At 38.5% G+C, this 26790-nt stretch overlaps 1 pseudogene; it reads left to right on the top strand.

Moving 5' to 3' along the window:
- Window positions 1–7568: 7568 nt before the first annotated feature.
- Window positions 7569–23750, top strand: LOC125170572 (sterol-4-alpha-carboxylate 3-dehydrogenase, decarboxylating-like; annotated as a pseudogene).
- The last annotated feature ends 3040 nt before the right edge of the window (window positions 23751–26790 follow it).

Genomic DNA, 26790 nt, shown 5'->3' with positions numbered 1-26790 from the left:
AACCATGAGATCATGACCTGAGCCAAAGTCAGACACTTAGACTGAGCCACCCAGGTGTCCCTGAGCCTTCTTTTTTTTTTTAATGTTTTTTTTTTGAGAGAGAGAGACAGCATGAGCAGAAGAGAGGCAAAGAGAAAGGGGGACAGAGGATCCAAAGTGGGCTCTGTGTTGACAGCAGTGAGCCCAACGTGGGGCTTGAACCCACGAACTGTGAGATCATGACCTGAGCCAAAGTTGAACTGTCAACTGACTGAGCCAGCCAGGCACCCTCACCTTCTGAAGTTTCTAGATACATTAAAAAAAAAAAACAAAAAAACAAAAAAAAAACAAAACAAAAAAAAAAAACTAAGCAAATGAAAAAAGAGGCAATTATTAGCTCCAGGAGAAATTAAACTTTTTACAAGAAAAAATGTAATTGTAATACACCAAGTGCCTGAGAAAGAGACAGAGCATGCCCAGGAGAGGGGAAGAGAGAAAGGGAGGCAAAGAATCCAAAGCAGGCTCCAGGCTCTGAGCTGTTAGCCCAGAGCCCAATGCGGGCCTTGAGCTCACAAACCACAAGATCATGACCCAAGCCACCCAAGTGCCCCTATAGTTTCTAATTCTTTAAAAAAAAATTTTTTAAGTGTTTATTTATTTTTGAGAGAGAGAGAGAGAGACAGAGCATGAGCAAGGGAGGGGCAGAGAGGGAGGGAGACACAGAATCCAAAGCAAGCTCAGCACAGAGCCCAATGCAGGGCTTGAACTCATGGACTGTGAGATCATGACCTCAGCTGAAGTCGGAGGCTTAACCGACTGAGCCACCCAGGCACTCCTGTGATTTCTAATTCTTAAGCAGAGGAAAGCTATATGCACTTTTCCATTTCCATGAACCAAAGAAGTAAGAACCATCTGGAAAACTCTACACACTTCAGGAAGCTTTATTTGTTTGGGCTTCATAGTGACTTGAAGTTAAAAAGTGTTGGTGGGGTGAGAAAAAGAGATCAAGATGGGTAGGTGAACACTCCATTGGGAAAGATATTTTTGGATCTGAGCAAATGGAAATATAAAACATCATGTTTGAGGTAGAGGCAGATGCTCCACGTTTGGAAGGAGTAGTTCCCATATGCACATCCAACTGACAAATCCTGCTGAGCCTGACGAGGACTTCACACAAGCAAAAAAAACTTTTATCAGACTTCTAACTGTATTCCAGCTTAAAAGAGAGAGAGGGAAAAAAAAAAGACAATTTCCACCTCTGGATACAGGACATAGCATTACACCTGCTTCATAGACAATTTTTCCTTGTGGAAAATGCCAATGTTATTTGAGTCACTGACTTTAGTTGCCGGCCTCTTCCGGGCCCCATCAGTCCATGTGACTGCTATGACTTCTATTTAATGTGCAGAATTCTTGCCCTTTGTTGAATTCTTCTATGTACCCTTTAAGATTTACTGATATTGATACAGTGTTTCCATGTGCTCTGTAATTAAAATCTAGATCAGGAGACTTAAAAAGAAGAAAAATAACAGGATTAGAAAAATAAAACATAAGAAAAAGCTAACAGAATTCTACTTTTTGAATCTGAGAGTTGAGAAATAAATGTGTCATGTATTTCAATATATAATAAATTATCGTAATGGATAGCAGTCATAAATGTTTTTGTTTCATTGAATAAATATAAGAAACAATTGTAACTTGCTTCAATTATAAATTGAATATACGGGGCTCCTGGGTGGCTCAGTTGGTTAAGCGTCCAACTTTGGCTAAGGTCATGATCTCACGGTTTGTGAATTTGAGCCCGGCATCCAGCTCTGCGCTGACAGCTCGGAGCCTGGAACCTGCTTTGGATTCTGTCTTCTTCTATCTCTGCCCCTCCCCCACTTGTGCTCTGTCTCTCTCTATCTCTCAAAAATAAATAAATGTAAAAAAAAATGTTTTAACAAATAAATAAATAAATTGAATATGCAACTATTTGATGATTTCATCTTATCCTGAAATACTCAAACAAGGAACAAGCCTCATATTCAGTTTGCCAACATTATCTTCCTGCCTCCAATTATCTGGCCTGTTGAGACCAGCTTTGGCCTGGTTGCTAGGGTTAACTTCTGCCTAGAGTGCTGGTATTTCTCTGTATTGCACTGCCTCTTGGTAGCTGGTCCCCTTCACACTCTCCCTGTGAATATAAAATGCTAGCTATCTGAACATCTCCTAACAATATCAATATAATTCTGTACTTTATTCATATATACATATGGTATGCATATAATACTTTCAAATGAATAATAGAGTTTTTTTAATCCGCAATAAAAGTATTCAATGAAGTTTAAGATTTCTTTCAGTTTTTAGTCCTGAAGTTATACATAGCTGAGGATTTACAGTTATAGTACTGTGTTCCAAGGTCAAGCAGAATAAATATTTCCTTTGTAAGGTTTTTCCGCCAAATTAGTGTGTGGTAATGTTCATTTGTTTCTGTTGTTTTCAATTTTCAACAATACCAAAGGATTATTTTTCTTCATTACTTAGTTATTTTATGATGTAAAATATTTACATAATTCCAAGTTCAAAAGTCAGTGAGGTATCTCAAAGAATTCCTGCATTAACTCTACACTCCCTTCATTGTTTCCTTTCGCAAGGAAAGATTCCAAATAATTTCCCTTTTTTCTCTTTCTAATACAAAAGCTAGCATGCTATATACCCTCTTCTATATTTTGTGGGGTTTTTTTGTTTTTTCACTTAACAATATATTTTGGAGATAACTATACTTTAATGTATAAAGATCCTTCTAATACCTTTATTCCTTTCTACCACTGCATAGTTTTCATGGTGGGATTGTGCTATAGTTATGCAACCAGTTGCCTATGGATAACCATGCGAGTTGTTTTGAGTCTTTCACTATTACGAATAATGCCTCAATGAATAATCTTGTACATATGTCACTTTTTATTTTTGCGAATTTGTGTTTATGATAGATTCCAAAAGTGAGATTCCTAAGTCAAAGGAGCAATTTTAGTGGGAATTTTACTCACTGTGGTCAAATTCTCTCCTGTAAGAGCTGCTCTACTTTGCACTTTCACTAGCAAAGTGTGAGAGTGCCTGTCTTCTAACAGTCACACCAACAAAGTGGGCCGTGAAACTGATGGCAAGAAACAGTATGTCACTGGGGTTTTCATTTGCATTTCTCTTATTATGAGAAAGACTGAGCAAAGCTTTTTCATATTCATCGTTCGTCAGGGTCATTGTCATTCTTTTTTGAGAACTGTCTGTATTTTTGTCCAGTTTTAAAAAATCAAACATTTAGGGGCGCCTGGGTGGCGCAGTCGGTTAAGCGTCCGACTTCAGCCAGGTCACGATCTTGCGGTCCGTGAGTTCGAGCCCCGCGTCGGGCTCTGGGCTGATGGCTCAGAGCCTGGCGCCTGCTTCCGATTCTGTGTCTCCCTCTCTCTCTGCCCCTCACCCGTTCATGCTCTGTCTCTCTCTGTCCCAAAAATAAATAAACGTTGAAAAAAAAATTTTTTAAATAAAAAAAAAATCAAACATTTATCAATGTTTGGAGGTTATTACATATTAGGGTTTTACAACAGGTTTTTCCCAGTGTGTCATTTGTCCTTTTGGTATTTGCCATGAAGAAGTTTGGTTTTGTTTTAATATGACCAAATGTATCTACATTTATTGCTTTTGAATTCTGAGTCATAATTAAGAAGTTTTTCCCTATACCTTGTTGAAAAAAGGACTTCACAAATGATTTCCTCTAGACATAGTACAATTCCATTCGTATGGTGCTAATCTTTCTGGAATATTTCTTAGTTTATAATATAAGATCTGGATAGAATTTTGCCTTCTGCCAAATGACTAACTAGTTGTTTCAAAACCTTTTGTTAAAGATCTGTCTTTTCATCCATGAATTTGAATTCCCAAATTTATCATATCATTTGCAGAATTACTATGTTCATGGTCTATTTTTTTAAATTTCTTTACCCTATTCCATTAGTTTTCCTATTTATTCAATAATATCACACTCCCTTAATTATAGAGGCTTTGTATTAGGTTTTAACATGGAACATGGAACATGAAACTAGTCTCCTTCAAAGTATTTCTTAGCTATTCTTGTTTATTTACTCTTCCAAATGAACTTTTGAATCTATTTGTGTGGTTTCGGAAAATAAAAACTTGTTGGCATAGTTATTTGAACTACATTAAATAAATTAGAAAGAGCTGACAACTAAGTGATATTAATTTTTTTTTTAATTTTTTAACGTTTTATTTATTTTTGAGACAGGGAGAGACAGAGCATGAACGGGGGAGGGTCAGAGAGAGAGGGAGACACAGAATCCGAAACAGGCTCCAGGCTCTGAGCTGTCAGCACAGAGCCTGACGTGGGGCTCGAACTCACGGACAGTGAGATCATGACCTGAGCCGAAGTCGGACGCTTAACCGACTGAGCCACCCAGGCGCCCCAGTGATATTAAATTTTTAATAGGAACGGGGTATATTTGTTTAAGTCAACTTTTATGTTTTTCACGAGTGTTTTAAAACTTTCTTCATAAAGAGATTGTTCATTTTATCTTTCTTATTATGATTGTAAATGGGTTCTTCTATCCAACTATATTGTCTAACTAGATATTGTCTGTATATACAAAGGATGGATGGATAGGTAGATTGATAAATTATTATTTTTTATATTTTTCTACCTTATTAAGGACTCTTATTTTGTAGTAGTTTTTCTACTGATGTGGGGGATTTTAGATATATTTTTAGATATATATTAGATATATATTTAGATATATTGTTATATCATCTATTTTACCTTTCCTTTTACAAATCTTAAGTCCTCAATAACTTTTAACAGTCTAATTTTGTTAGTAATACTTTGTAATGTTAAATAATAGCAATAATATAGGAAATTCTGTTTTGTTTCTGACTTTAGGAGGAATATGTTGGTTATTTAATGCTCTCCTGTTAAATAGAATGCTGGCATCACAGTATGCATGTTGTATTGTTTTATTCTTATACCACTGATTTTATTTTAATCAGGAACAGACATTGATTTTTGTCAAATGCATTTTCAGAATCTATGGAGGTTACCATATAATTCTTCTAGAAATTTCAATATACAGTTTAGATTAGTGGAACCCATAATATTAAAAACCATCCTTGCATTGTTGAAATAAATCTCACTGAATCCAAAGATAACATATACTGAATTATGTGTGCTTTGTGATTTTTATAATTGACTATTTCGCATCAGTATTTATAAACAAAATTAGTTATTCTTTTGTGAAGTTTTCATCTGATATTGACGCTAGTGCTATATTTACATTATTTTAAGAATTTGGAATTTTTCCCCCTATGTACTGGAATAGCCTAAATAGCATTGGGGCTATCTACATCTTCAAAGGTTAAGGAGCATTTCCCTATGAAATCGTCTGGGTCAGTGAAATTGGTCTGCAAGGATCTGCTATATTAACTGTATTTTTAATAAACTATAGTTTCCTAGAGACTTATTCATTTCATTTAGGTTTACACATTTATTTGCAAAAGATTTATAGAGTAGTTACATGATAATTTAAAATTATTTCACTTTGCTATTTATTCCCTTTTGTCAACTTACTATTGTATCTGTGCATCTATGCCTAATTCTTTTAACTAGACTACAAAAATGCTTTCTATTTTGTTGATAACTTCCCAAATATGATATTCTTTTATTTGGTAATTTTTGTTTTCTAACTCATTGGGTTTTTACTTTTAGTAATTACTTCTGCCTTTATAAAGTTAATATTGATGTTCTTTCTCTAACTTTTTGAATTGGACGTCCAGTTCACATAATTTTTAATGAACTATGGCTGTCTGCTACCCCAAGTTGTGCAAGATACGTGCTCAGGCACAAACCTGTAAATTTGCAAAACTTACCTGTTGTATTTTCCATATTTGAATGGTTTATTCCCTTCAGCCTGCATTTGATCACTTTCCGGTGCCTTCCAATAATTTTGCTTTATGTAGTGTCCAGATTTCACAACTGTCATCTTAGAAGAGTTCATTTGACCAAGCTATTGACCAATTACCAGAAGCTAGAATGTCCATCTGGTTTCTAGAAAACAGGTTGGGAAGGTTAAAAAAGAAAACAAAAAACGACCCCACTTTCCTTATATTTCCCTAAATCTCACAGCCTCTGCCTTAAGCAGAAGCACAAGAGGGAGGCATTCTTCATGTTGTGTGATTTTCATAGGATTTTGAGAACTCCTGTGAAATGATAATGGCTTGCACTCAGGGAAATAAGATTGCCCTCTGAGCCTTAAAAAATAAAGCAAACTTATAATATATTAAAAATTAATTAAATAAAATTACCCTGTAGAGAATGAAAGGCCCTGCTAAAAAAGAGAAATAACTAATGATATTGACACATTTAAGAAAAACCACATAGATGTAACAGTTCTACATAAAATAATAACTCCCGATTATTGAACAGGTTCTTATTTAAATTTTTAAAGTTTAAATTTTAAAATTTGGTTGTGAACATTTTCAAACTCACAGAAAAATCGGAGTAATACTAGGATCAATCCCCTTTACCTCAACGTTTTCCCTTTTTAATGCATGATGGTAATGTAGGTATCACTCAGGAATATGAGGAGGTCAAACATAAAAAAAAAAACTCTCAAATTTGCCACATCACAGAATAAAAAAGAAAAAAGAAAAACGTATGCTATATTTTCAAAATACACTAATAATAAAATTATCAGAAAATTATGGATGGAACAGAGCTTCTTTAATCTTATGACTGTTTTCCAATCATTTTTAATATAAAAGTTTTAGACAAACTTTACATAAGTTTAGGAGACTGACAAGAATTTTTGTCATTATAAATGGTGCCTCAACCAAGTATTGTAGGTCTTCCTAGTAAAAACAGGCAAAAAAGAAAAACTATAATAACAAGTAGATATTATTTATGAATGATTTCATTTACAATGAAATCCCAAGAAAATTACTATATATATTATAACTATAAGAAGTACAATAAGTTTACTTAATAAAAGAGCCACATATAAGAATTAATATTCTTCCTCTAGTCCAATAATAATCAACTATAAAAAATTATATTTTACAAAATTTGCACCATTCCTAGGAATTAAAAAAGATGGCATAAGACCTTTATAGAGAAAATCTGAATATTCTGTTAGAGGATACAAAAGATCATATATGTCTGTATGTGCATATGGGTTAATAGCAGTCTGCCTCTAAAATAATTTATAAATTATACACTCCATGAAATTCCAATCAAAACCTCAGAAAGTTTTGAAAGGAAGATCCTTGATAAATTAACTCAAAAATTAATGTGACTGAATAAAAATTCCTGCAGAACTAACACATTTTGAAAAAAAGAAGAACAAAAGTGTTTGTACTCCAGCAACATCGTACTGGGCTCACTGGGGTGTGGAGAAACGATGGCCGCTGGCGCCTGTAGGTGTTTGGGTGCAAGCTGAGGGAGCGTTGAGGCTGGCCCCGGGGATCGCCTAAGGATGGAGGCTGGTTGCTGAGGATTGAGTGAGCACTGAGAAAACTTCATCGCAAACGTAACGATATTTGGAGCAGAAATGGAACAAGCATTTGGTGAGCCAATGGGAGACCAGGTCACACGGACACATTTGACAGAAGACGTTCCAAATGCCAACAAGTGCACAGTGATTGGAGGCGCTGGATTCCTGGGGCGGCACATGGTGGAGCAGTTGCTGGCAAGAGGCCACACTGTCAATGGATTTGATATGCGGCAAGGGTTTGACAACCCCCCCGGGGTGGGGGGGGGATTCTTTCCGGGTGACCTCTGCAACCAACAGGATCCGTACCCAGCTCTGAAAGGTATAATCAGAGTTTTCCACCGTGCATCACTCCCACCATCCAGTAACAACAAGGAACTCTTACAGGATGAATTACATTGCAACCAAGAATGTCATTAAAACTTGCAAAGAGGCTGGGGTTTAGAAACTAATTTTAACCAGCAGTGTCAGTTCATCTTTGAGGGTGTCAACATCAAGAATGGAATTGAAGACCTCCCTTATGCCATGAAACCCATTGACTGTTACACGGAGACAAAAATCTTAAAGGAGAGAACAGTCTTGGACCCCAGTGATCCTGAGAGGAAATTCGTAACCATAGCCACTCGCCCTTATGTCACTTTTGGCCCCAAAGACCCCCAGTTGGTCCCCATCCTCATCGAGGCAGCCAAGAAAGGCAACATGAAGTTTGTGATTGGAAACGGGGAGGACCTGGTGGGCTTCACCTTTGTGGAGAACGTGGAGAACGTGGTACACGGACACATCTTGGCTGCAAAACACCTCTCCCAAGATGCAGCCGTCATTGGGAAGGCATTTCACATCATCAACGATGAACCCATCCCTTTCTGGACATTCCTGCCCCACATCCTGACAGGCCTCAACTACGAGGCCCCCAAGTACCACATCCTGTGCTGGGTGCCCTACCACCTGGCCCTTCTGCTGTCCCTCCTGGTGATGGTGATCAGTCCTGTCATCCATCTCCAGCCCCCTTTCACACCGATGCGGGTCACACTGGTTGGCACATTCCACTATTAAGCTGTGAGAGAGCCAAAGAGGTCATGGGCTACCGGCCCCTAGTCACCATAGATGACACCATAGAAAGGACTGTGCAAAACTGTCACCACCTATGGAAGATCGAGGGAGGCACCCCGGAGATTGGGTCCTCTCAGTGCATTCCCTGGCCACTAACTATCCCCTGCGGTCCAATAAACAAGCCTCCTTCAAGTGAAAAAAAAAAAAAAGCCAAATATTTAAAATTGTGCAGTTCTAGAACAAGAACAAATAAATAGACCAGTAAAACAAGTAAAGAATGCATAAAGGAATTTCTGTATACATGTAACTCATTATATATATCTGGGAGATAACTAATAATGAGGTAATCAAATGTACAAATTGCTTTTTCCTCTTTAGTTTGTACTTTTAGGACATTAACAAATAAATGTATACATCTGACTACATCAAAACTGAGATTTCTCTTCAATTAAGGACACTTTAGACAAGGCAAATGAATAGAAGATTGAGTGGAGAAGGTATTTTTAATTTTTAAAACTCACTAACTAACTATATATGAAAAACCTCAATCAAAAGATTGAGTGCACCAGAATATCCACATAGTATTGCTTATGGTAGCAGAATTGGAAATATCTAACATGATTATCACTAGTGGAATGACCAAGGAACATCTGATATATACATAGAATAGAATTACTATTGTAGTAGTCAGAAGCCATAACTAGAATTCTTAACTTTGTTGGTCATCAAGAGCATAATGTTGTGTGAAAAACATAAGAAAAATGCAATTACAACTTTTATTTTATAGCGTTAAATGTATATGCATATTTAACTGACAAAATACCACCTTGCATTCTTCAAAGATTAAAACACGTATGGAAAGTAGATTGGAAGAACATATATTATAAATACTAGAGTGGGTGCCTCCTGAGGGGATAAGGAAATGGAATTGTGTTTGGGAGCTGGTAAAGGAAAAAATAATAAATATCACAAGATAAACATTAAGTCTTGGAATGCTTACTATAACGATCCTGAAACCTCGCGAGGAGTATAGTCAGTTCTATTTTCCTAAAGGAAGAAAAAAAGTATTATTTAGTGCATTTTAGGAAGAGAGGTTGTGGTTGTCAGCAATAAAAGCATAAAATAAGAAACACTGACTTATTATTCACTTTCCAGAGATGAGAATATTCTGGCAGACTGACTCAAATGTCCCATCCACCTTACAGACTGGTATTCAGCAAGTATGCACCATTTTGGTAGATTATGGCCAGAGACAGCATTGGTGACAGTATCCATTTATCTGGGTTGGGGCCCTGCACTTTACCCACCATAGATGCAATTCCACTGTGGAGACTGAATAATCAAATTACCAGAATTTGATAATAGTAAGCATTTAGATTATATAAGTAATCCCTCTCTTCTGAAACCATGCCTTCTGGCAACATCATCATTAGTTTGCCTATAGGAAAATATACCCTGATCAGAACAAGGAAATAACTGCTATACCTGCCTGCTGTTTGGTGTATATTAAGAACATTGATATTAGAGTTAACTTTTTATAATACAGTGTCTGAACATACAAAGTTGAGGATGAGAACCCAGACCCTGACAAACTCGTCAAAATGGGATTGATTGCTTTCTATGTTCACTTATCTTTGAAAATTAGATATTTGTTTGGATTTTTTTAAATGTTTCCTGGTCCCATTTCAATATTTATGAGAAGTCTGAATTTGAACGATTAAAAATGGAATTTCCCAATAAATTTTCATTTTGAGGGAGTCTTTCAATAGCAAAGGACCTTTATTACCTGGGCTATTGTCTGAAGTGATTCTAAATTGTTATAAGATAACAATCAAGTTGCCCAATGCATGAGCATGCAAAACAAAGCATGGTTTCCACCCCTAGCTCCCAAAATATCTTATAAAAACAAGGAATGATATTTGATCCACTGCCTCCTTTCTTTTAATGCCTTCTCAGAGTTGACATTTTAATTATACATTCAACCATTTATTTTTTAGTCCAGACAGGAATAATTTATGTGGTTTTTAACCATTTGAGTTACTCACAAACTAAGAAGTCTCTGAGCTCAAATCATCTTCCCCTTTTCCTAGAGAGAACCTCCTAGACAATGTGTGACTTGCCCTCTCAAAGAGAGGGAGACCCAAAGGACATCTAAACCCTTGCTACCTAGAGAGTAGAGCCTCAGCCCCCAACCCAGGTCTCCTGAATTAGAATCCCCATTTTAACAAAAGCCTGAGTGAATCACATGCATTTTAAAGTTTGAAAAGCGTAGGTTTCCCCAAGTCTGGGCAATCATCAAAATCACAGTAGATCACTTTTGAAAACATTTAGTCTTGGATCTTGCCCATGGAAATGCTGATTCTCTTAGTTTGGGGTGGGTCGAAATCTGTTTTTAAAACTCCCAAAACTTGGTCAAATTCAAGAACCACTATAGAAAATGTTTTCATCAGTAGTGCCCAGAGATTAATTCCAAGTGTAAATAGCTGTTTGGTTGCATACAGGAAATTGCTCTCCCCTAATGTGAGAGATGCCAGTGCAACTCTGAAGCACCTAACAATGTATCCTTGTGAGATAAATATTTTGTCCTATAGAAAACAGCTGGAGATATGAAGTGATTTATTCAAAACCACATGGTTAGTTATTCTCAGAGCAGGAATTGAACATAAACATCCTCCCTCAAAGTACAGGAATCCTTCCACGATGCAAGAATTCTTCTTTCCTACATCTTTTACAACCATGGAGCCCAGATTAAAATTTTCATTTTACATTTAGTGGAGCCCTAATTGTGCTTGCTCTCTGACAGCCGGGCAAGAGTATGAGGAGGTGAGCAGAAGACCCCACCTCCACAAGTCTTGTGTTCCCTTCTTACTGGAAGACTGTACATTGGGCTAATGGAAATCCCAGTTACATCTTCTCTGTTGCCTATTAAAGCTATAAAGTACACAATTTACTTAGCTCCAAATTCTAAATTTGAACATTATTTTCAAAATTTATGGGGAAATAAAATCTTGTAACCTCACCACCCTACCACAACTTCTATTGTTATATCATCATTTCTAGGTTTTGTATTACATGTATTGACATAGCGACAAGTGCTAAAGCTTGAGCTCCAAGACTTCCTCAAAATCCCCCCCATCCAAAAACAGACTGTGGTGACCTGAGAGTCACTGAATCCACATTGGTGCAGGAAGATAGCAGCAGAGGCCGGGAAGGGGGAGTTTGGAGGCTCACAGAGAGAACTCCCTGTTTGCAGTCAAAACTTGGACACAGAGCATGTCTTTCATCCCAGTGACATCAACATAATCTCTGCAGAGACATTCTCCTTCTTCAGTCCTGCACAACATTCTGTTTTATTTTGATTTTTAAGGTAACTAGAAAGAGTGACATTAGCAGTGATTTTGATTAGCCTTCCATGTTTGGATTTTAAAAACTATGTAGTTTTAACCAAAAAGAAATCGTCTTGCTTCAATATTTCCCCACTCTTCAGGCAACCATCCTACATATTTTTCAGGGGAAAATGAGTTAGGAGAGTGGTTTTGGAACTGTTGCAGAGAAAAATGGGTTGGGCTTGAGTTTCCTCTCCAGCTATCCCACTTAACCCAGAACAATTCAGATCTATATGTTTTATTTATGTTGCATGTCCATGTTAAAATTTAAAAAAGCAGGTGTCTGTGATTTTAAACATCTTGGGGAGTGGTTTGGCAATGGGGCTTTGATGTAGTGTGTGTAGGAAAGAGTAGGAGATAAGAAGTGCAGGGATCACGGGTGGCTGGGAGGAGTGGCAAATGCGACATTTCTACATGTTGCCATTCGTGATAGCCAACATTAGAGGTTGTCAGTACCACTGCTTTTCCCAAGGCCAAAACCTGCACATGTATTTTTCCCATAGGTGTTTTGCATTTTAAGCTGTTTATTTCTTTTTTTTTTTTTCAACGTTTATTTATTTTTTGGGACAGAGAGAGACAGAGCATGAACGGGGGAGGGGCAGAGAGAGAGGGAGACACAGAATCAGAAACAGGCTCCAGGCTCTAAGCTTGAACTCACGGACCGCGAGATCGTGACCTGGCTGAAGTCAGACGCTCAACCGACTGCGCCACCCAGGCGCCCCTTAAGCTGTTTATTTCTAACTGTAGAATGAAATAATCTGTTTCCTCTGAAAAATTTTTTTTATTATCAGCAAGCCTGAGAAAAGGTACGGTAAGAGTCTTTCCAGTATCCCTAAAATCACATCTCCTTCACAGAAGACAGTGCGGGCCTGGTAGAAAAAAAAAAATCTGTTTGTCATAGATTCGAAGTATCTGAAGCTCTTTGATCCTAGTGAGAAGCAGAGTTCTTGGAACTCAACAAAATTTTAGCAATCTAACCAAACGTGGAAAAGATATATCACAACCAAGTACCATTTATTCCATGTATACGTGCTGGTTCAATATTCAACATTTAACCGATGTAATTCACATAACAACCACTAAAGAAGAAAAATAACGTGATATAAATTAACACAGAAAAAATATTTGATATAATTCAACTTTCATCCGTAATAAAACTCCTAGTACACCAGGAATAAAGGAGGGCTTTTCCAACCTCAGAAAGAGCATCTACAAATAACTTACAGCTAACATCATATTTAATAGTGAAAGAATGCTTTCCCTGTAAGACCACAAATAAGGCTAGGTTACCCATTCTCGCCACTTTTATCCCACACAGACCTGGAAAATTTTGCCATTATAGTAATAAGGCATAAAAGAGAAACAAAAGGTTTACAAATTGGAAAGAAAGAAAACTACTACTATTTGCAAATGATACCATATATATACAGAAAATTCCAAAGAATCAACAAAACAAAACCTTCTAGGACAGTTTAGTAGGGTGACAGGATCCATGATCAGCACACAAAAATCAACTGTTTTTCTATATGTTGACCGGGAACAAGTAGAAACTGGACTAAAGCATGCAATACCATTTACAGTTGCTCAAAAGAAAGTGGAATAGTTAGGTATAAAGGTAACAAAACATAGTGAATCAGTTTGCAAAAATTATAAAATGCTTAGAAAAAGAATCAGACTTAAACACTTGAAGAGACTATACCATGATTATGGATTGGAAAATTCCACATAGCACATACATCAATTCTCCCCAAATTTATCTGCCTGCTTATCAAAATGCCTATCAAAATTTCAGACAGTTTCATGTAGACATAGTCAAACTTATTCTAAAATTTATATGGAAAGGGTAAACGTTCTAGACCTTTATTTTTCAAAACAATTTTGAAAATTAAAAATAAAGTAGAGGAATCACTTTTCCTAATGTTCCTAGGCTTCCTACATAGCTGAAATGATCAAGAGAGTATAGTAGTAACAGAAGAATACAAATGAAGATCACTGGAATAAAATTGAGAACCCCGAAATTGACCTACACAAATATGTCCAATTAATTTTTGACAAATGAACAAAAGCAATTCAGTGGAGGAAGCGTTGCTTTTTCAATAAGTGGCGCTGAAGCAATTGAGTATTTATTGACGAAAGAAAGAAAGAAAGAAAGAAAGAAAGAAAGAAAATGAAACTTGACCTATATCTCACACATTATACAAACATTAACTTACACAAAATGTAACTCATACAAAGATAGGTTACGGATTTCATGTAAAATTATAAAATTCTTATAAAAGAACATAGGATAAAATACTGGGGATTTAGGACCAGCCAAAGGGTTCTTAACACTTAACACACCAAAAGCACAATTTATAAGAGGAAAAAATGATAAATTGGATTTAATAAAAATTGAGAACTTTGTTTAGCAAAATATCCTGTTAAAATACAGAAAAGACAAATTGTGGACTCCATATATTTGTTAAACCACATAGACCTTATATTCAGAAGCATATGAAAATATGTTCAACATCATCAGCAGTCAGTGAAATAGAAATTAAAATCACAATGAGCGATAACTACATACCTATCAGAATGGCTAAAATGAAAAATAGTGATGACACCAAATGGTAGTGAGGATGCCAAGAAACTGGATCACCTATATGTTGCTGGTGTGGATATAAAGGGATAAAGCCACTCTGAAAGACTGGCAATCAAGGCGGGGAAACCAAACACAAAACCACCACGTAATCCAACAGTTGGCTCCTGGGCCGACTTACTTAAGAGTAATTAAAACTTATGTTCACAGATAAACCTATGCACAAATGGCCATAGCAGCTGTATTCATAATAGCAAGAAATTAGCAAAATTCTAGATGTCTTTCAACAGCTGAATGGTTAAACAAACTGTTACCTCCATACCACATTTTCATTCTACTTAGAAATGAAAAAGAATGAACTATTGAAACATGCAATTTGAATAGATTTCCAGAGAATTATGCTGCTTTAAAAAGATCCAATTCCAAAAGGTTCATACTATTTGATTACATTTGTATAACATTCTTAAAATGACAAGATTATAGAAATGGAGAACAGATCAGTGCCTGCCAGGGGTTAAGAAAGAGGGAGGAGGGAGGTTAATTTCAACAAACCTTTCAACAAAGGTTAATTAAAAATTTTAAAAAGAGGTCATCTGATATTACCTCTGATGCTGAGAAAACTCAATTACCATACTATGCTTTTCTATCCCAAAATAAGAATTTTCTATGCCTACTCTGAGTACTTCTCTCCCACTCTTGACCTTTGCTGGAGACACTGTGCTGTAGACTGTCAGCACTCACCCACACTCTTTATGATTTTATCACTGGAGTGGAAATCCAACCAATTTTAAACTGACTGAAGGCTTTCTTTGCAGGCCGGAACCTGCACAAACCTGGCAACAAGTGCTGAGGGAACAGTTTCCCTTTTACACTAATCTCTGCAGCATCCCCTAACCCACAGCCCTTGGATGAGCAAACTGTGAAGTGCATTTTCTACATCAGCTCCCAGGGAGTTCCCGAGTAGAATCAAGATCCAGTAGCAAACAGTTGTAATTGGCTTGTCATCCATTGCCCGTTTTTGCCTGGCTTCTCTCCCTTTCTCAAGTTCCCACCCTCTAGCTGGTATTTTCTTGGAAACACCACCTCCCAGTCAAACTTCTTGCATTGGGTCTGTTTGTATTGGGTCCTTGTATTTGGGTCTGTTTCTGAAAAACCCTAAACAAGACAACTAACTTCAAATTTCTGGCAGTGAATTTTGGTGGGCCTGGTATGGTCTCATTTTTTCCTCTGCTTCCTGCACTTCACATTTATGCACTTACCTGGACCTTGAAAGCTTGAAAATATATGAGATCTGAGGTCCTATTCTTTTCCCATTCTATCTGCTTTCAGCTATGAGCAATGAGTCCAGTACCTATCCAAACATTCATGGTTCTAGTACAATTGTCGTTCCTTATTAACTCCCTGAACTCAGCCAAGACACAGGACCTCACTGGGTCTTTTATTTCTTTCTTAGATAAATAGGGATAACAGTACTTTCCTGACTGCCATCACAGATTTGTCATGAAGATAAAATGTGAAAGTAAGTGGGAAAGAATAAAGCGTGATGAATGTGAAGTCAGAACACTTGTGCCTTCATTTTCACAGGGAAAATTCTTTCTGAAATCCCACTGCCCTGCTGGGACTGGCTAGGGGGATGGAGGAGTCTCTGCGTTGCCCATTTCACCTTCCCCTTCAGGGCTTTCTCCTCATTCCGCCAGCCCCGAATGGCTTTTGTAAGCAGTGGAGGTCTGGTTATGTTCTATCTTGTTAGGAACATCAAGATATCCAATTCCCTTTTCACAAATCCTGCTCCAATGTCATTTCACGTTCAGCCTAAGCCAGCGAAGGAGCTTCAGTGCTGCAAAAAGGACTTGTCTGTTCATTTTGTTGTCTTGCATGAATCTCTAACAAAGCCATTTGATTTTTAGGATTTTCTCCCTCCCCGCAGTCATAACAGAGCTATGCCATTTTTCCTCTCTTTCAAATTCAAAGGGAAGATGTGGCCCAAGGCAGAGAATACTTAACAGATATTCATTTTCCATGTAGCTCTCCCCCTGCTGTGGCTTAATGTAGAGATGATGAAGGTATAGAGCTCATATAATCTGGGTTTTAAATAACTGTGACAAAGGTCTCTCTCACACTTCCTGGCTAATGTGGTGCAGATCCCTTGAAATGAGAGAAAACTTAAGAGTAAAGAAACGAGAAATGTGTGGGGGCTCAGGTTCTAAGAAGTCAGCCCTCCAAAGCCTTCTCCCGATTCCAAATTCTCTGTTTCTACATTTTTTAGAGGCAGTAGTAGCTATAATACCAAAGAGGCTTTTACATTATACTCTTATTTTATAGCTGTGTGGCCTCCAACAAGAGATTTAACCTTGTGAGCCTTCCTCTGAAAAATGGGGCTAAGAATGATGATACCTTCCTTGTGGGCAAAATGGTTAGTTCCTAGCACGTAGTGGGCTTTTGGCAAATGTTCACTGCTTTTATCATTATCAACATCATCAACAGCATTAATGCTATGTCTTCAAAAGTATTGTTATGGTCATTTAGGATTTTCTTCTTAGAAGATGTATTGTTGTTGACTAACTTTTTCTTTCTTTGAATGGCAGATATAATGGGGCCCCCGGGTGGCTCAGTCGGTTAAACATTGGGTTTTGGCTCAAGTCATGATCTTATGGTTTGTGAGTTCAAGCCCCACGTTGGGTTCTCTCTGCTGTAAGTGTCGAAAGGGATCCTCTTTCACTTCCTCCCTCTCTGACTCTCCCCTCTCTCTCTCTTTAAAAAATAAACAAACATTTTTTTCAACATGGCAGATTATTCACTTGCTTCCAATGGCATAGAAGAACTGGCCGATTTGAGAATCTATCCTCCACAGAAAGACAAAATTTTCATAAATATCCTGAGAATCACCAGTTCTTCCCCTGTAATGCTTGGCATGAACAATCAATGACAAGAAAAGGTATCCACCTGTGTTTCATTCATATCGTCTTTAGTTTCTTAAAGGTGCATCATAAAGCAGATATAGACGGTTAAGTAAACTAATTACCTGCCTATTTTCAGGAATTAAGGTGTACTTTTCAAATATATAACTGACTTTGTTTCTTTTTTTAGACGTAGTTTTAGGTTTATGGGAAAATTGAGCAAAGAGTATAGAGTTCCCATGTACTTGTGTACATTTAAAATCAAAGAAATAATAAAACGATAGTTATGAACCACCTACAAATAAGACTCCATATGGGCACAAAAAGTACGTTCTCTTATAAAAGAATTCCCTGGGCAAGTTTTTAGCAGGGTATTCTAGCCAAAGGAAATAATATACAATGGCACCAAAGTGAAAGCAAACATGAGAGAGTCTCAAATTAAAGAGCAATGTGCTTGAGAATAGGATGCAGAGATTATATAAATAAGAGGTGGTACTTGAGAAGAGGCAAAGAGAGAACCCAAAAGATATTGAAAAAGTGTAAAGATTTTACCTTACAGGTAATAAGGATCCACTCAAGAATTTTGCAAAGAAAAACAACATAATCAGACGGTGTGTGTAGGGGCCAAAGGCAGGCTGCCCCGAGACGACCCACTTGAGCATGAAGATATATTTTTGAGTTAAAAGTAATCAAAACCCAGGGGCATCAGGGTGGCTCAGTCGGTTAAGCATCAGACCTCGGCTCATGTTTGTGAATTCAAGCCCTGTATCAGGCTCTGTGCTGACAGCTCAGAGCCTAGAGCCTGCTTCAAAATCTGTATCTCCCTCTCTTTTTGCCCCTCCTCTGCTCACACTCTGTCTCTCTCTTTCTCTCTCTCTCAAAAATAAATAAACATTAAAAAAAATTTTTTAAGTTATCAAAATCCAGCAGATTCAGGAAAAGCTCTTTGCTTTTTTATACTTCTCCTTTTCATTTTCGCAAACCAGTGAAAGGAGATAATCAGGTCTCAACTGCCTAAAAAGAATTTAGATAGAGGACTTGCTCCAGGAAGAGAGCAATCGCAGTAGATAACTACATTATAATATGTACTAGGTGTGGTAGACAGGGAGGAACGTAGCAAAGGCTCTTTGGTCAAAGTCATCTATGTTCCATTGTTTCTGAATGGCCCAACAAACATTTGTGTACCAAACATTTACTCTTTTTCATTTTCCTGTGAGTCGCATTCTTTCCCTCTGAAGTCCCAGACTTCTACATCCTTCTCCTTAGTTCAGGATGACATGTGTACCTCATGTTGCCTGACTGTCTCTGGAAGTTCATGTCTGTGTGGATTCCCCACACATATAAAATTAAATATACTTTTCTCCTGTCAATCTGTCTCTTGTCAGTTTGATTCTTAATCCTGCTAGAAGGACCACAAAGGGCAGAAGTCCAATAGAAGGACCTTGAAGGACAAAGGAAGTTCTTCCTCCTCAACATGTACTAAGGTCCTTCTGAAAACAATATGTTGGATGAATTAAGGAAAGTCAAGGCTAGGTGGGTGGGAACTAATGAATCTGTTGAATAATTAAAAGGAGATCGTTCAAATGAATGTCATTGGGACGTTCAAGTAGAACTATCTAGTACCATGTAAGATGTCATATTTTGGAGTCCAGAAAAAGATATTTGAGCTGGAGATAAGATCTGGGGTCATAAGTTAGTTGATGAGATTTCCTAGGGAGTATGCACAGAGAAGAAAGGGGGGGGGGGCGGCTAAGATCAAACCCTGAAGAATACTAATATTCATAGGACCAGCCAGAGGAAGCAGCTCTAGTGGAAAAAGAGCCAGGTAAGGGTGATGTCATGGAAGCCAATAGAGAAAATGTTTTAAGAAGGAGGAACTAATCAATGAGGCTCTATGAAACATGCTTCTAATGTATTTGGTTACCAGAAGGTCATTGACAACTTCAACAAGGAGGAATTTGCAATAGATTGAGGTGTGAAATGTAAGTCAGTCTTATGCATTGCTGAATCCCTACCACCTAGCAAAAAGATTTGTTCTTCTCATTGTTCAGTAAATACTTATTGAATGATAACACAATATATCTTTTCCTAGGTCATGTAACAGGCAATGAGCAAAGAATTGTTGTTCTTTCTTGTCAACTGTACTTAACATTTAGTGATCCTCACTCTGATCTGAAAGCTTATCTGACAGACTAACACAACCACACTCAGCTACACTCTCTACATTCTGTGTTCCTACTCAATAATTCTTGCCAATATTTTAGAGCAAAGTCTTGCTGTTTGCAAAGTAGCTTAAAATAAAATTTAAATACTTTAAAATGTTTAATTGTAAAAAATGTAACATAAAACTTACCATCATAGCCATTTTTTAACTATATAGTTCCCTATTGTACTATTCCCTATTATACTATTAAGTATACTTACATTGTTGTGCATTAGATCTTTGGAACTTTCTCACCTTGCAAAACTGAAACTTTACCCACTGAAGAGAAACTATTTCTTCCTCCCTCCAGCTGCTGGCAACCACCATTATACACTCTGTTTCTATGAATTTGGCTATATTAGATACCTCTTATAAGTGGAATCATACAATATTTGTCTTTCTGTGACTGCCTTATTGTCCTCAAGATTCATCCATGTTGTACCACATAAAATGGACCTATTTTTAAAACATAGCTATCATATGTTTTCACTCATATGTGGAACTTGAGAAACTTAACAGAAGACCATGGGGGAAGGGAAGGGGGAAAAATAGTTTCAAACAGAGAGAGAGGCAAACACAGAAGAGACTCTTAAATACAGAGAACAAACTGAGGGTTGGTGTGGGGGAGGAAGGGAGAGAGGAAAATGGGTGATGGGCATTGAGGAGGGCACTTGTTGGGATGAGCACTGGGTGTTGTATGTAAGTGATGAATCGGGAATCTACTCCCGAAGCCAAGAGCACACTGCATACTGTTATGCCCAGAATTCGTGATCCCCATAGACCACTAGGGAGCCGAGTCCGATGCAAAAGAAAAAGAGCCTTTATTCGAGCTAGCTCGAGCTCAGTCCCCTACCTGCACCGACGCAGCGGTGAGATACCAGGGAGAGAGAGCGAGTTTCAAAAGCACAAAGGTTTTATAGGGGTCTAGGGGCAGCCGATTGGCTGGGGAAGGGTCAGAGTCCTGTTACGCAGGTCACTGGGTGTGTTTTGATCAGGAAGTTTGAACGGGTGAGCGGGAGGTTACTCAAGGGGAGGAGGCGCGATCTGAGGTTTCTGCGATTCTCCCGGAAAAGGGGTCATGTCGGGGACATAGTCACTCAAGGTGGAGAACACAGAACAAGATGGAGTCGGCCGGCATAGGCCCGCCCTTTCACATACACTGTATGTTAGCTCACTTGACAATAAATTACATTAAAACAAACAAACTGGTTTCAGTGTTTTTCTTGTAAAAGTTCTAAGAGTCCAACAACACATGCAAGTCACACAATTTCCAGTTAAGTAGGAATCATGAGAATTTTTCCATCCATTTTGTGGCTATCCTTAACATGGAAGAGATCATTCTTCCTATTAGAAATCATTCCATGACAGGGAACCGCTAATTTTGAGAGCACTACTGCATTTTTTCAAAAAACTACTGCGTTTTTTCAAAAAACCTCATCATTAAAAGCTACAACGCTCCACTCTCTGTACTGTTCTGAGGATGCATTTATTGAATCCTAGAATTTGACAGATGTAGAGGAAGTATAGAATGCCAGTTTAGAGCACTTGTTTTTCTTAAAACCTCCTAACATTCTTCAAGTCACCTTTGTCTTTCTGGCTACTAGCCCTTCTATTCCTTGTATCATTAAACCGTAGTTACTTATTAATCACCCCCTAGAAGATGGCTGCAGTAACGATGTGCCCGTTGGGTAAGCTGTCTGGTTTAGGAAAATGAAAAGGGGGAGACATATAAAAGAAGAGGGTTAGAAACCATCCCTAAAAGCCAAAGACAAAGGAAAGGCAGTCTGGCATCTCAGCTGCTACCTCCTACGCTACTAGATTTTACTATAATTAAGCTCTCAGCTTCCAACTTAGTACGACTGTGATCTCCAGCAGCATTTCAGATATAGAAAGCCTGAAACACATTTCCACATGTCTTTATGTGTAGCTTGGTCTACAGAAAATTTGCAAATGAAAATGAAACTCTGAAATGATGTCTAAGTTTCTACATAAAGAGGAGGTGGGGCTAATCCAGTCACTGTACGTATATCTACGCTTCTGAATTCTGCCACATGTGGTATATCCCCGGAAGAACTGGGTGCATCTTAGTGGATGTCGTTTTTCCTCTCGGCCTGGTGCTAAAGTCTAGACTGCTGAGGCAAACATGTTTAGTTATTTTGACTAAGGTTGAGCAAATAAGCACTAAATCTTGCCTCCAAACTTGAGCTGATCCTCATCATAACCTTTTAGGAAGCTCCAAAAGGTCTTGTTGCCTTAGATTTTCAGACTGGTGTTTCACTTGTTCCCCTGTTGTCTACCAGCCAATTCCAGTCCTGAAAAAATATATATGCTTTAAGAAAGATTTATCGGCCCTCCATACAGGATATAAGGGGGAAGGGGAGGAGGGGGAGGGGAAATCCATGATTGTTCTGTGTAGGGAGTTACTGAAAATATCTAAAAGTTTTTGCCAGGCAAGTATTCTTTCCACCATGGAACACAAGCAGCTTATAGACATATCGTGATAACTGAGATTTAATAAGATTTCCTTTTTGGGAAGACCTATACCTGCACATTGAGATTCTCAGAAATTCCTTTAGATGGAAGATGCTAAGAGTTGAATTTTACTCTCCCGTCTACCCAGATATAACTGTTCACTCTTGGATGCCTTATAACTGCTGTTGAGCCCCGGGGTTAGGTGATGAAGGATGGCCTGCATTTTAATTAAACTACATGATTCTCCCCGAGGATGGATTTGACTCTCTCTGCCTCCAGGTCCTCCGTAGTTTTGAGTTACATGCCCTCAGCCTCTGACTTACATGTGAGGCACGGCCATACAAAAATAGTAATTCGTGACGCTTTTATGGAGAACACAATCACAAGATATGGTCTCATGTATTACCTTAACACAACAACCTGAGATAATCGGGTCTGGAAACAGAGCCCCATTTCATAGATAAGGAAACTAAGCATAAAGTCATGATTTAAAGACCAAGAGGTGAGCAAAGTGGGATCCTAGGTTTTCTGACTCTCCATTGTGGTTTTCATCTGCTGGTTATCTGTGTAAGCACTAAAGGGAAAGCCACATTGTTCTCAATATTTCATCTTCCTTTCAGCTTTCTTTCTCCCCCTCATCCCTGCCTCCCCCTCATCCGGTCTTCTGCGGTTCTCTGAAAGTTACCTCTGTGTCACAATAACCAGCTCACATTTACCCTTTGTAGCCACTTCCTACAGCTTCCTGAACTTCTGGTTTTCCTCAGCTCCAGAAACCTCTCATTCTGTCAATGCTCTCTTAGATTCTTGGAGCCAAGTCACATGGAACTGACGGGACATAAACAGTTCAGTACAGTTGGGGTGTCTGGGTGGCTCAGTCGGTTAAGTGTCCAACTTTGGCTCAGGTCAAGATCTCACAGTTAGTGAGTTCGAGCCCAGCATCAGTTCTGTGCTGTCAGTGGGGAACAGACACCCTCTGTCTCCCTCTCTCTCTCTCTGCCCCTCCCCACCTCAGAAATAAATAAACATTAAAAAAAAATAGTTCAGTGCAGTGGTTCTCAACCAGGTGATTTTGCCCCACGGGAGAACTTTACAAGTGTCTGGAGCTATTTTTGTGCTCCTGGCATCTAACAGGTAGAGATCAAGTGCTGCTAAATATCCTACAATACACAGGGCAGCCCCCAAGACAAAGAATTACCTAGCCAAATGCTAATAGTGCCCCCAAATGTCAAGGTTGAAAAGTCTTGGCTTAGAGCAATAACCCATCCCATACAACAATATCTATTACAAGCATTTACCCAAAGGAGGAGCCAATGTCAGGTCTTTTGATCACCACGTGGTTGGAGAAAATAATAGGTTTCAGCAGAGGAGATGGGGTAGTGGAAGGGTATGGTGGTGTTTTCAGTCATATCATGGGATGAATAGCCTACTTGGATTGGGTTAACTGATAACTCTGGACACCATAAAGCCACATTCAGTTTGCAGCGTTACTCCGTGGCAACACAGCAGAAACTTGCCACAAGGGGAAAGGAGAAAAACCAACGACTCCAAAATTCTCTCTTTCAGAGACACCGAAGGTTTGTTATGAGGCTACCCCACAGTGGGTCTCCAGCTTCCGAAGGTGACCTCTTGGCAAATGAGTCGCCAGTAACCACATAAGATGGATATGTGATGGGCAACAGCCTTGAGGATCAAAAGACAAAAGATACATTAAATGTAGTATCCCATGTTGAGGAACACATTGCAGACATGAGAACTTGAGTGTGAGATCTTCAGTCTGCCTTACTGGATCTGTCAGAGCAGGTGGTCATGTAATTTCCATTCATTCTGTACAATAAGACATCTTTAAAAAATTCATTCTGGGACCTATGCCATGTACATGTCTAACCAACAGTACAAAATTCCATTCCATCTCGTGGACAAAGAACAATTTGCTCTCAGCTACACCTTCCTTTCTTCCTTCTCTGACATCAATTCTGTTCTTGGTACCTCCTCTTGAGCCCCATGTGGAACTAGCTCAAAGACAAAGATGTCTTTTGACCCCGCTATGCCTCCACTTTCATGTTCATGACACGTATTTACAATATTTGAATGAGTGATCATCACTTAATTCTAACACAGTTTTCAGGAAAGAGCATTTTCCTTAAACATTTTACTTTCCAAGTCTAATTATCTCAATCCCAAGAATTTCTCCCTTCCCATTTAGCTAAATCCAGGGGCCACTCTTTATTATCTACTTTCTGGATCCCAGTTTTATACTTGACATTTTTCTATGCTATGTGCTTAACCACTTTCCAGCTTCAGCTGCAGACACGCTCAATTTTTATCTTACTGCTTCTTTATGTTACCAGAACACTATATGTACTTACATTGCTTCCTTTCCTTCCGTGTGTACTATAGGACTGGAACTATATGAGGATGTAAGTTCTAGCTGCCACCAAGCATGGAAAACTGCATTTATTTTGAACTTGCATCCCAATTGATGGTAACCCACTAGTTACAGGTTAGTTTATCTACTGAGATAAATGGGCTTGAACTAGCTACTAACGTTTCTCCTTTCCACAATCAATTTTGAGAAACAACTACATAAGGGTGTGGGGGTGGGGAGTAGGGAGGAGTGTTTGTGATTATAAGAAAGAGAGAGAAAGTAGGAAATTATTTTGGTGTATTTAAGGGTGATAGAAGTTCTTTTTCTTAAATAAGATCCTATCTGTGACATTGGCCTATGTAGTACATAGATCATAGCACAATTTCCCCTTGTTCTTCCATTTCAAGATTCAAAGTACAAGGATCATGCTAAGAAAAGAGGGATTTGGGGCTGCATTAGTTTCAGTTCACTATTGGAGCCTCTTCCAGTGGTTGACCCTTATTTTTCCTTTGGCAAGGATAAATTTTTGTTTTGCTTAGAAAATCTTTTGCTGTTGGCTGTGGTAGACATTTCAAAGAAGGACAGAATGAAGGAAATGGAATGAACTGTGTGATAGAACATTTTCCTTGATTTTTTTCCCCTCACAGTAGAAGAATGGGGGGTCATTTAGGATGAGAAAAATAGGATGTGTTTTGACCTCCCTGAAGCAAGCACCATATTGTTTTGCCTTCCCACAGAGCCTAGTTAAATTTCTATAACCAGTGAGTGTCAGGAAAGTATCATTATCTGACTGTTTTTGTCCCAAAAGTCCAAGAAAAATACTCAAATAAGAATTTCATGTGAAAATATACATTGTACCTTTATAAGAAATTACTGTTTAGAAAGTTAAATGAATCCACCCAGTGAAAAGTATATATGGCTTTAAACCTTTCAGTGTGCTGCTCCCTAGTGAGCGTTTGTTAAAAAGACAGCTAGCTCTTCCAGAACTGTACCACAGGCAACAACACTAGGGTCTGTGGGGCCAGATAGGTAGTGGTGTTGGTGGGAACGGGCAGAGGGGATCAGGAAGGGCAAGAAATCCACCAAAGACCCTGAGACCGAAATACAGAGACCAAACCTGGGTGTTCAATGACTACTTACGAGAAGTATCACCACATTAATAGATTTTGCAGACTAAGCCAACCCCAGGCCTGAGCCATGGCAAGCCCAGTGATCACGTAGGCACTGCCTTTTGCAAACTAGGGACTGATGGGAGTAACCGAGAAGCAATGAGCAACAGATTGGTCTACCAGTTGGTGTAAAATAAACAAAAAAACCCCCGAGGTTCATATACGCAGTCAGAATCCTGTCTCGAAGAGCTGCTGCATTCATAGAAATACACCAACTATCCACATTACCTGCTCGTTGTAAGTGGTGTCTTCTCACTTCCTTTTATTATTTAAAAAAAAAAAGTTTTTTTGAGAGAGAGTGCATGCAGATGAGCAGGGGAGGAGAAGCAGAGGGAGAGGGAGGGAGAGAATTTTAAGCAGGCTCCGCCTCAGTGTTGAACCCAACACAGGGCTCAATATGGCAACTGTGATATCCTGACCTGAACCAAAATGGTTCAACCAACTGAGCCACTCAGGTGCCCCTTCTCACTTCCTTTTAGTCTTTAGAGTTACCCTACATACACACAAAAAATTATTGCAGGAAAGATGGAATTTGTGCCGTGTTGGGGAAGGGTTGTGTTTGGGCTCCTGCAGTTAGCAGCCCCAACACGGGCACTCTGTCAAACGTGAGTTGTGGGTAAACTGAACCACAGCTTACAAAGGATGAGGAGTTTGGTGGTTTCACTACCCCAGTAAGTAGTAAATCTTTTGTTTCAGCATTCTAAGGTAGCCTACTGTCCCCTACTTCGGTGTGGAATATAGGAGACTAACTTCATCAAAAAATAAAATAAAAATGTAAAATACATTTTAGATGTCATCTTCTTACATAGCAACCCCATTCCCTTTTGATATTTTTATTATTTTCTTAATTGTAGGAAACATATTGGCTATTATTTTTAATACCTACTGTCTATTTAAAAATTTTTTTAATGTTTTTTCATTTTTTAGAGAGAGAAACAAAGTGTGAGCAGGGGAGGTGCAAAGAGAGAGGGAGACACAGAATCTGAAGCAGAATCCAGGCTCTGAGCTGTCAGCACAGCTGACATGTCCGACATGGGGCTCAAACCATGAACCACGAGATCATGACCTGAACCGAAGTAGGACGTTTAAACAACTGAGCCACCCAGGCGCCTCTGTCTCTTTCTTTTGTAAGTTTTGGGGTTTGTTTGTTTGTTTGTTTTGT

The sequence above is a fragment of the Prionailurus viverrinus genome, chromosome B4 (assembly GCF_022837055.1).
Source record: "Prionailurus viverrinus isolate Anna chromosome B4, UM_Priviv_1.0, whole genome shotgun sequence".
NCBI classification, from domain to species: domain Eukaryota; kingdom Metazoa; phylum Chordata; class Mammalia; order Carnivora; family Felidae; genus Prionailurus; species Prionailurus viverrinus.
The sequence above is the reverse complement of the archived record's forward strand: the minus strand, read 5'-3'. Positions and strand labels throughout refer to the sequence as shown.